Genomic DNA, 12,359 nt, shown 5'->3' on the forward strand with positions numbered 1-12,359 from the left:
GACAGGCCATAGCAAGAATGATAGAGAGAATGGGCTTAGAAAAGTGGGAGCAGCAGGCAGGAGTACTATGACTCTCTTAAGGTAGCCAAATGCCTCGTCACCATGTGAAATTTTTTTTGAAAACTCGAGGATATCTTCGATAAGGTAGCTCAGACAACGTTAAGGTTTACATGTAGTGGCATATTGCTCCTGCAGGACTGACCACAGTAATAATTAAAGAGTTGTAAGAAAGAAAGTAGGTCGAGCAGCTGGCAGCAGTAACTATGACTCTCTTAAGGTAGCCAAATGCCTCGTCACTCGGCGAGATTTATTTGAAAACTCGAGGAAATCGTCGTTGAAGTAAATCAGACAACGGTAACATGCACAGGTGGTGGCGTATCGCTCTGCAGGACTGACCACAGTACGATTTAAAGGGAGGAAAGATTCAAAGAAGGGGGAGCAGCTGGCTGCAGTAACTATGACTCTCTTAAGGTAGCCAAATGCCTCCTCACTCGGCGAACTTTATTTAAAAACTCGAGGAAATCGTTGTTGAAGTAACTCAGACAACGGTAACATGGACAGGTGGTGGCGTATCGCTTCTGCAGGACACCAAGGTACGAATTATAGAGAGGAAAGATTCAAAGAAGGGGGAGGAGCTGGCTGCAGTAACTATGACTCTCTTAAGGTAGCCAAATGCCTCGTCATCCGGCGAGGTACATTTGCTAACTCGAGAGACTCGTAGTGGGTGTAACAGTGACGACGTTAACGTGGACATATAGTGGCACATCGGTTCCGTAGGACAGGCCATAGCAAGAATGATAGAGAGAATGGGCTTAGAAAAGTGGGAGCAGCAGGCAGGAGTACTATGACTCTCTTAAGGTAGCCAAATGCCTCGTCACCATGTGAAATTTTTTTTGAAAACTCGAGGATATCTTCGATAAGGTAGCTCAGACAACGTTAAGGTTTACATGTAGTGGCATATTGGTCCTGAAGGACTGACTACAGTAATAATTAAAGAGTGGAAAGAAAGAAAGTAGGTCGAGCAACTGGCAGCAGTAACTATGACTCTCTTAAGGTAGCCAAATGTCTCGTCACTCGGCGAGATTTATTTGAAAACTCGAGGAAATCGTCGTTGAAGTAAATCAGACAACGGTAACATGCACAGGTGGTGGCGTATCGCTCTGCAGGACTGACCACAGTACGATTTAAAGGGAGGAAAGAATCAAAGAAGGGGGAGCAGCTGGCTGCAGTAACTATGACGCTCTTAAGGTAGTCAAATGTCTCGTCATCCGGCGAGGTACATTTGCTAACTCGAGAGACTCGTAGTGAGAGTAACAGTGACGACGTTAACGTGGACATATAGTGGCACATCGGTTCCGAAGGACAGGCCATAGCAAGAATGATAGAGAGAATGGGCTTAGAAAAGTGGGAGCAGCAGGCAGCAGTACTATGACTCTCTTAAGGTAGTTAAATGCCTCGTCACCATGTAAAATATATTTTGAAAACTCGAGGATATCTTCGATAAGGTAGCTCAGACAACGTTAAGGTTTACATGTAGTGGCATTTTGCTCCTGCAGGACTGACCACAGTAATAATTATAGAGTGGAAAGAAAGAAAGTAGGTCGAGCAGCTGGCAGCAGTAACTATGACTCTCTTAAGGTAGCCAAATGCCTCGTCACTCGGCGAGATATATTTGAAAACTCGAGGAAATCGTCGTTGAAGTAAATCAGACAACGGTAACATGCACAGGTGGTGGCGTATCGCACTGCAGGACTGACCACAGTACGATTTAAAGGGAGGAAAGATTCAAAGAAGGGGGAGCAGCTGGCTGCAGTAACTATGACTCTCTTAAGGTAGCCAAATGCCTCCTCACTCGGCGAACTTTATTTAAAAACTCGAGGAAATCGTTGTTGAAGTAACTCAGACAACGGTAACATGGACAGGTGGTGGCGTATCGCTTCTGCAGGACACCAAGGTCCGAATTATAGAGAGGAAAGATTCAAAGAAGGGGGAGGAGCTGGCTGCAGTAACTATGACTCTCTTAAGGTAGCCAAATGCCTCATCATCCGGCGAGGTACATTTGCTAACTCGAGAGACTCGTAGTGGGTGTAACAGTGACGACGTTAACGTGGACATATAGTGGCACATCGGTTCCGTAGGACAGGCCATAGCAAGAATGATAGAGAGAATGGGCTTAGAAAAGTGGGAGCAGCAGGCAGGAGTACTATGACTCTCTTAAGGTAGCCAAATGCCTCGTCAACATGTGAAATTTTTTTTGAAAACTCGAGGATAACTTCGATAAGGTAGCTCAGACAACGTTAAGGTTTACATGTAGTGGCATATTGCTCCTGAAGGACTGACCACAGTAATAATTAAAGAGTGGAAAGAAAGAAAGTAGGTCGAGCAACTGGCAGCAGTAACTATGACTCTCTTAAGGTAGCCAAATGCCTCGTCACTCGGCGAGATTTATTTGAAAACTCGAGGAAATCGTCGTTGAAGTAAATCAGACAACGGTAACATGCACAGGTGGTGGCGTATCGCTCTGCAGGACTGACCACAGTACGATTTAAAGGGAGGAAAGATTCAAAGAAGGGGGAGCAGCTGGCTGCAGTAACTATGACTCTCTTAAGGTAGCCAAATGCCTCCTCACTCGGCGAACTTTATTTAAAAACTCGAGGAAATCGTTGTTGAAGTAACTCAGACAACGGTAACATGGACAGGTGGTGGCGTATCGCTTCTGCAGGACACCAAGGTCCGAATTATAGAGAGGAAAGATTCAAAGAAGGGGGAGGAGCTGGCTGCAGTAACTATGACTCTCTTAAGGTAGCCAAATGCCTCGTCATCCGGCGAGGTACATTTGCTAACTCGAGAGACTCGTAGTGGGTGTAACAGTGACGACGTTAACGTGGACATATAGTGGCACATCGGTTCCGTAGGACAGGCCATAGCAAGAATGATAGAGAGAATGGGCTTAGAAAAGTGGGAGCAGCAGGCAGGAGTACTATGACTCTCTTAAGGTAGCCAAATGCCTCGTCACCATGTGAAATTTTTTTTGAAAACTCGAGGATATCTTCGATAAGGTAGCTCAGACAACGTTAAGGTTTACATGTAGTGGCATATTGGTCCTGAAGGACTGACCACAGTAATAATTAAAGAGTGGAAAGAAAGAAAGTAGGTCGAGCAACTGGCAGCAGTAACTATGACTCTCTTAAGGTAGCCAAATGCCTCGTCACTCGGCGAGATTTATTTGAAAACTCGAGGAAATCGTCGTTGAAGTAAATCAGACAACGGTAACATGCACAGGTGGTGGCGTATCGCTCTGCAGGACTGACCACAGTACGATTTAAAGGGAGGAAAGAATCAAAGAAGGGGGAGCAGCTGGCTGCAGTAACTATGACGCTCTTAAGGTAGTCAAATGGCTCGTCATCCGGCGAGGTACATTTGCTAACTCGAGAGACTCGTAGTGAGAGTAACAGTGACGACGTTAACGTGGACATATAGTGGCACATCGGTTCCGAAGGACAGGCCATAGCAAGAATGATAGAGAGAATGGGCTAAGAAAAGTGGGAGCAGCAGGCAGCAGTACTATGACTCTCTTAAGGTAGTTAAATGCCTCGTCACCATGTAAAATATATTTTGAAAACTCGAGGATATCTTCGATAAGGTAGCTCAGACAACGTTAAGGTTTACATGTAGTGGCATTTTGCTCCTGCAGGACTGACCACAGTAATAATTATAGAGTGGAAAGAAAGAAAGTAGGTCGAGCAGCTGGCAGCAGTAACTATGACTCTCTTAAGGTATCCAAATGCCTCGTCACTCGGCGAGATATATTTGAAAACTCGAGGAAATCGTCGTTGAAGTAAATCAGACAACGGTAACATGCACAGGTGGTGGCGTATCGCTCTGCAGGACTGGCCACAGTACGATTTAAAGGGAGGAAAGATTCAAAGAAAGGGGAGCAGCTGGCTGCAGTAACTATGACTCTCTTAAGGAAGCCAAATGCCTCCTCACTCGGCGAACTTTATTTAAAAACTGGAGGAAATCGTTGTTGAAGTAACTCAGACAACGGTAACATGGACAGGTGGTGGCGTATCGCTTCTGCAGGACACCAAGGTACGAATTATAGAGAGGAAAGATTCAAAGAAGGGGCAGGAGCTGGCTGCAGTAACTATGACTCTCTTAAGGTAGCCAAATGCCTCGTCATCCGGCGAGGTACATTTGCTAACTCGAGAGACTCGTAGTGGGTGTAACAGTGACGACGTTAACGTGGACATATAGTGGCACATCGGTTCCGTAGGACAGGCCATAGCAAGAATGATAGAGAGAATGGGCTTAGAAAAGTGGGAGCAGCAGGCAGGAGTACTATGACTCTCTTAAGGTAGCCAAATGCCTCGTCACCATGTGAAATTTTTTTTAAAAACTCGAGGATATCTTCGATAAGGTAGCTCAGACAACGTTAAGGTTTACATGTAGTGGCATATTGCTCCTGAAGGACTGACTACAGTAATAATTAAAGAGTGGAAAGAAAGAAAGTAGGTCGAGCAACTGGCAGCAGTAACTATGACTCTCTTAAGGTAGCCAAATGCCTCGTCACTCGGAGAGATTTATTTGAAAACTCGAGGAAATCGTCGTTGAAGTAAATCAGACAACGGTAACATGCACAGGTGGTGGCGTATCGCTCTGCAGGACTGACCACAGTACGATTTAAAGGGAGGAAAGAATCAAAGAAGGGGGAGCAGCTGGCTGCAGTAACTATGACGCTCTTAAGGTAGTCAAATGGCTCGTCATCCGGCGAGGTACATTTGCTAACTCGAGAGACTCGTAGTGAGAGTAACAGTGACGACGTTAACGTGGACATATAGTGGCACATCGGTTCCGAAGGACAGGCCATAGCAAGAATGATAGAGAGAATGGGCTTAGAAAAGTGGGAGCAGCAGGCAGCAGTACTATGACTCTCTTAAGGTAGTTAAATGCCTCGTCACCATGTAAAATATATTTTGAAAACTCGAGGATATCTTCGATAAGGTAGCTCAGACAACGTTAAGGTTTACATGTAGTGGCATTTTGCTCCTGCAGGACTGACCACAGTAATAATTATAGAGTGGAAAGAAAGAAAGTAGGTCGAGCAGCTGGCAGCAGTAACTATGACTCTCTTAAGGTAGCCAAATGCCTCGTCACTCGGCGAGATATATTTGAAAACTCGAGGAAATCGTCGTTGAAGTAAATCAGACAACGGTAACATGCACAGGTGGTGGCGTATCGCTCTGCAGGACTGCCACAGTACGATTTAAAGGGAGGAAAGATTCAAAGAAGGGGGAGCAGCTGGCTGCAGTAACTATGACTCTCTTAAGGAAGCCAAATGCCTCGTCACTCGGCGAACTTTATTTAAAAACTCGAGGAAATCGTTGTTGAAGTAACTCAGACAACGGTAACATGGACAGGTGGTGGCGTATCGCTTCTGCAGGACACCAAGGTACGAATTATAGAGAGGAAAGATTCAAAGAAGGGGGAGGAGCTGGCTGCAGTAACTATGACTCTCTTAAGGTAGCCAAATGCCTCGTCATCCGGCGAGGTACATTTGCTAACTCGAGAGACTCGTAGTGGGTGTAACAGTGACGACGTTAACGTGGACATATAGTGGCACATCGGTTCCGTAGGACAGGCCATAGCAAGAATGATAGAGAGAATGGGCTTAGAAAAGTGGGAGCAGCAGGCAGGAGTACTATGACTCTCTTAAGGTAGCCAAATGCCTCGTCACCATGTGAAATTTTTTTTGAAAACTCGAGGATATCTTCGATAAGGTAGCTCAGACAACGTTAAGGTTTACATGTAGTGGCATATTGCTCCTGCAGGACTGACCACAGTAATAATTAAAGAGTTGTAAGAAAGAAAGTAGGTCGAGCAGCTGGCAGCAGTAACTATGACTCTCTTAAGGTAGCCAAATGCCTCGTCACTCGGCGAGATTTATTTGAAAACTCGAGGAAATCGTCGTTGAAGTAAATCAGACAACGGTAACATGCACAGGTGGTGGCGTATCGCTCTGCAGGACTGACCACAGTACGATTTAAAGGGAGGAAAGATTCAAAGAAGGGGGAGCAGCTGGCTGCAGTAACTATGACTCTCTTAAGGTAGCCAAATGCCTCCTCACTCGGCGAACTTTATTTAAAAACTCGAGGAAATCGTTGTTGAAGTAACTCGGACAACGGTAACATGGACAGGTGGTGGCGTATCGCTTCTGCAGGACACCAAGGTACGAATTATAGAGAGGAAAGATTCAAAGAAGGGGGAGGAGCTGGCTGCAGTAACTATGACTCTCTTAAGGTAGCCAAATGCCTCGTCATCCGGCGAGGTACATTTGCTAACTCGAGAGACTCGTAGTGGGTGTAACAGTGACGACGTTAACGTGGACATATAGTGGCACATCGGTTCCGTAGGACAGGCCATAGCAAGAATGATAGAGAGAATGGGCTTAGAAAAGTGGGAGCAGCAGGCAGGAGTACTATGACTCTCTTAAGGTAGCCAAATGCCTCGTCACCATGTGAAATTTTTTTTGAAAACTCGAGGATATCTTCGATAAGGTAGCTCAGACAACGTTAAGGTTTACATGTAGTGGCATATTGGTCCTGAAGGACTGACTACAGTAATAATTAAAGAGTGGAAAGAAAGAAAGTAGGTCGAGCAACTGGCAGCAGTAACTATGACTCTCTTAAGGTAGCCAAATGCCTCGTCACTCGGCGAGATTTATTTGAAAACTCGAGGAAATCGTCGTTGAAGTAAATCAGACAACGGTAACATGCACAGGTGGTGGCGTATCGCTCTGCAGGACTGACCACAGTACGATTTAAAGGGAGGAAAGAATCAAAGAAGGGGGAGCAGCTGGCTGCAGTAACTATGACGCTCTTAAGGTAGTCAAATGGCTCGTCATCCGGCGAGGTACATTTGCTAACTCGAGAGACTCGTAGTGAGAGTAACAGTGACGACGTTAACGTGGACATATAGTGGCACATCGGTTCCGAAGGACAGGCCATAGCAAGAATGATAGAGAGAATGGGCTTAGAAAAGTGGGAGCAGCAGGCAGCAGTACTATGACTCTCTTAAGGTAGTTAAATGCCTCGTCACCATGTAAAATATATTTTGAAAACTCGAGGATATCTTCGATAAGGTAGCTCAGACAACGTTAAGGTTTACATGTAGTGGCATTTTGCTCCTGCAGGACTGACCACAGTAATAATTATAGAGTGGAAAGAAAGAAAGTAGGTCGAGCAGCTGGCAGCAGTAACTATGACTCTCTTAAGGTAGCCAAATGCCTCGTCACTCGGCGAGATATATTTGAAAACTCGAGGAAATCGTCGTTGAAGTAAATCAGACAACGGTAACATGCACAGGTGGTGGCGTATCGCTCTGCAGGACTGGCCACAGTACGATTTAAAGGGAGGAAAGATTCAAAGAAGGGGGAGCAGCTGGCTGCAGTAACTATGACTCTCTTAAGGAAGCCAAATGCCTCGTCACTCGGCGAACTTTATTTAAAAACTCGAGGAAATCGTTGTTGAAGTAACTCAGACAACGGTAACATGGACAGGTGGTGGCGTATCGCTTCTGCAGGACACAAAGGCACGAATTATAGAGAGGAAAGATTCAAAGAAGGGGGAGGAGCTGGCTGCAGTAACTATGACTCTCTTAAGGTAGCCAAATGCCTCGTCATCCGGCGAGGTACATTTGCTAACTCGAGAGACTCGTAGTGGGTGTAACAGTGACGACGTTAACGTGGACATATAGTGGCACATCGGTTAAGTAGGACAGGCCATAGCAAGAATGATAGAGAGAATGGACTTAGAAAAGTGGGAGCAGCAGGCAGGAGTACTATGACTCTCTTAAGGTAGCCAAATGCCTCGTCACCATGTGAAATTTTTTTTGAAAACTCGAGGATATCTTCGATAAGGTAGCTCAGACAACGTTAAGGTTTACATGTAGTGGCATTTTGCTCCTGCAGGACTGACCACAGTAATAATTAAAGAGTGGAAAGAAAGAAAGTAGGTCGAGCAGCTGGCAGCAGAAACTATGACTCTCTTAAGGTAGCCAAATGCCTCGTCACTCGGCGAGATTTATTTGAAAACTCGAGGAAATCGTCGTTGAAGTAAATCAGACAACGGTAACATGCACAGGTGGTGGCGTATCGCTCTGCAGGACTGGCCACAGTACGATTTAAAGGGAGGAAAGATTCAAAGAAGGGGGAGCAGCTGGCTGCAGTAACTATGACTCTCTTAAGGAAGCAAAATGCCTCGTCACTCGGCGAAATTTATTTGAAAACTCGAGGAAATCGTTGTTGAAGTAACTCAGACAACGGTAACATGGACAGGTGGTGGCGTATCGCTTCTGCAGGACTGACCACAGTACGAATTAAAGACAGGAAAGATTCAAAGAAGGGGGAGCAGCTGGCTGCAGTAACTATGACGCTTATAAGGTAGCCAAATGCCTCGTCATCCGGCGAGGTACATTTGCTAACTCGAGAGACTCGTAGTGGGAGTAACAGAGACGACGTTAACGTGGACATATAGTGGCACATCGGTTCTGTAGGACAGCCATAGCAAGAATGATAGAGAGAATAGGCTTAGAAAAGTGGGAGCAGCAGGCAGCGGTACTATGACTCCCTTAAGGTAGCCAAATGCCTCGTCACCATGTAAAATTTTTTTTGAAAACTCGAGGATATTTTCGTTAAGGTAGCTCAGACAACGTTAAGGTTTTCATGTAGTGGCATATTGCTCCTGCAGGACTGACCACAGTAATAATTAAAGAGTGGAAAGAAAGAAATTAGGTCGAGCAGCTGGCAGCAGTAACTATGACTCTCTTAAGGTAGCGAAATGAATCGTCACCATGTGAAATTTTTTGTTGAAAACTCGAGGATATCTTCGATAAGGTAGCTCAGACAACGTTAAGGTTTACATGTAGTGGCATATTGCTCCTGCAGGACTGACCACAGTAATAATTAAAGAGTGGAAAGAAAGAAGGTAGGTCGAGCAGCTGGCAACAGTAACTATGACTCTCTTAAGGTAGCCAAATGCCTCGTCAGTCGGCGAAATTTATTTGAAAACTCGAGGAAATCGTTGTTGAGGTAACTCAGACAACGGTAACATGGTCAGGTGGTGGCGTATCGCTTATGCAGGTCTGACCACATAACGATTTAAATGGAGGAAAGATTCAAAGATGGGGGAGCAGCTGGCTGCAGTAACTATGACGCTTATAAGGTAGCCAAATGCCTCGCCATCCGGCGAGGTACATTTGCTAACTCGAGAGACTCGTAGTGGGAGTAACAGAGACGACGTTAACGTGGACATATAGTGGCACATCGGTTCTGTAGGACAGCCATAGCAAGAATGATAGAGAGAAAGGGCTTACAAAAGTGGGAGCAGCAGGCAGGGGTACTATGACTCCCTTAAGGTAGCCAAATGCCTCGTCACCGTGTAAAATTTTTTTTGAAAACTCGAGGATATTTTCGATAAGGTAGCTCAGACAACGTTAAGTTTTACATGTAGTGGCATATTGCTCCTGCAGGACTGACCACAGTAATAATTAAAGAGTGGAAAGAAAGAAAGTAGGTCGAGCAGCTGGCAGCAGTAACTATGACTCTCTTAAGGTAGCCAAATGCCTCGTCACTCGGCGAGATTTATTTGAAAACTCGAGGAAATCGTCGTTGAAGTAAATCAGACAACGGTATCATGCACAGGTGGTGGCGTATCGCTCTGCAGGACTGACCACAGTACGATTTAAAGGGAGGAAAGATTCAAAGAAGGGGGAGCAGCTGGCTGCAGTAACTATGACTCTCTTAAGGTAGCCAAATGCCTCGTCACTCGGCGAAATTTATTTGAAAACTCGAGGAAATCGTAGTTGAAGTAACTCAGACAACGGAAACATGCACAGGTGGTGGCGTATCGCTCTGCAGGACTGACCACAGTACGATTTAAAGGGAGGAAAGATTCAAAGAAGGGGGAGGAGTTGGCTGCAGTAACTATGACTCTCTTAAGGTAGCCAAATGCCTCGTCATCCGGCGAGGTACATTTGCTAACTCGAGAGACTCGTAGTGGGTGTAACAGTGACGACGTTAACGTGGACATATAGTGGCACATCGATTCCGTAGGACAGGCCATAGCAAGAATGATAGAGAGAATGGGCTTAGAAAAGTGGGAGCAGCAGGCAGGAGTACTATGACTCTCTTAAGGTAGCCAAATGCCTCGTCACCATGTGAAATTTTTTTTGAAAACTCGAGGATATCTTCGATAAGGTAGCTCAGACAACGTTAAGGTTTACATGTAGTGGCATATTGGTCCTGAAGGACTGACTACAGTAATAATTAAAGAGTGGAAAGAAAGAAAGTAGGTCGAGCAACTGGCAGCAGTAACTATGACTCTCTTAAGGTAGCCAAATGCCTCGTCACTCGGCGAGATTTATTTGAAAACTCGAGGAAATCGTCGTTGAAGTAAATCAGACAACGGTAACATGCACAGGTGGTGGCGTATCGCTCTGCAGGACTGACCACAGTACGATTTAAAGGGAGGAAAGAATCAAAGAAGGGGGAGCAGCTGGCTGCAGTAACTATGACGCTCTTAAGGTAGTCAAATGGCTCGTCATCCGGCGAGGTACATTTGCTAACTCGAGAGACTCGTAGTGAGAGTAACAGTGACGACGTTAACGTGGACATATAGTGGCACATCGGTTCCGAAGGACAGGCCATAGCAAGAATGATAGAGAGAATGGGCTTAGAAAAGTGGGAGCAGCAGGCAGCAGTACTATGACTCTCTTAAGGTAGTTAAATGCTTCGTCACCATGTAAAATATATTTTGAAAACTCGAGGATATCTTCGATAAGGTAGCTCAGACAACGTTAAGGTTTACATGTAGTGGCATTTTGCTCCTGCAGGACTGACCACAGTAATAATTAAAGAGTGGAAAGAAAGAAAGTAGGTCGAGCAGCTGGCAGCAGAAACTATGACTCTCTTAAGGTAGCCAAATGCCTCGTCACTCGGCGAGATATATTTGAAAACTCGAGGAAATCGTCGTTGAAGTAAATCAGACAACGGTAACATGCACAGGTGGTGGCGTATCGCTCTGCAGGACTGGCCACAGTACGATTTAAAGGGAGGAAAGATTCAAAGAAGGGGGAGCAGCTGGCTGCAGTAACTATGACTCTCTTAAGGAAGCAAAATGCCTCGTCACTCGGCGAAATTTATTTGAAAACTCGAGGAAATCGTTGTTGAAGTAACTCAGACAACGGTAACATGGACAGGTGGTGGCGTATCGCTTCTGCAGGACTGACCACAGTACGAATTAAAGACAGGAAAGATTCAAAGAAGGGGGAGCAGCTGGCTGCAGTAACTATGACGCTTATAAGGTAGCCAAATGCCTCGTCATCCGGCGAGGTACATTTGCTAACTCGAGAGACTCGTAGTGGGAGTAACAGAGACGACGTTAACGTGGACATATAGTGGCACATCGGTTCTGTAGGACAGCCATAGCAAGAATGATAGAGAGAATAGGCTTAGAAAAGTGGGAGCAGCAGGCAGCGGTACTATGACTCCCTTAAGGTAGCCAAATGCCTCGTCACCATGTAAAATTTTTTTTGAAAACTCGAGGATATTTTCGTTAAGGTAGCTCAGACAACGTTAAGGTTTTCATGTAGTGGCATATTGCTCCTGCAGGACTGACCACAGTAATAATTAAAGAGTGGAAAGAAAGAAATTAGGTCGAGCAGCTGGCAGCAGTAACTATGACTCTCTTAAGGTAGCGAAATGAATCGTCACCATGTGAAATTTTTTATTGAAAACTCGAGGATATCTTCGATAAGGTAGCTCAGACAACGTTAAGGTTTACATGTAGTGGCATATTGCTCCTGCAGGACTGACCACAGTAATAATTAAAGAGTGGAAAGAAAGAAGGTAGGTCGAGCAGCTGGCAACAGTAACTATGACTCTCTTAAGGTAGCCAAATGCCTCGTCACTCGGCGAAATTTATTTGAAAACTCGAGGAAATCGTTGTTGCGGTAACTCAGACAACGGTAACATGGACAGGTGGTGGCGTATCGCTTCTGCAGGACTGACCACATAACGATTTAAATGGAGGAAAGATTCAAAGATGGGGGAGCAGCTGGCTGCAGTAACTATGACGCTTATAAGGTAGCCAAATGCCTCGCCATCCGGCGAGGTACATTTGCTAACTCGAGAGACTCGTAGTGGGAGTAACAGAGACGACGTTAACGTGGACATATAGTGGCACATCGGTTCTGTAGGACAGCCATAGCAAGAATGATAGAGAGAAAGGGCTTACAAAAGTGGGAGCAGCAGGCAGGGGTACTATGACTCCCTTAAGGTAGCCAAATGCCTCGTCACCGTG

The sequence above is a fragment of the Schistocerca serialis genome, unplaced genomic scaffold (genome assembly GCF_023864345.2).
Source record: "Schistocerca serialis cubense isolate TAMUIC-IGC-003099 unplaced genomic scaffold, iqSchSeri2.2 HiC_scaffold_1353, whole genome shotgun sequence".
Classification (NCBI taxonomy): Eukaryota; Metazoa; Arthropoda; class Insecta; order Orthoptera; family Acrididae; genus Schistocerca; species Schistocerca serialis.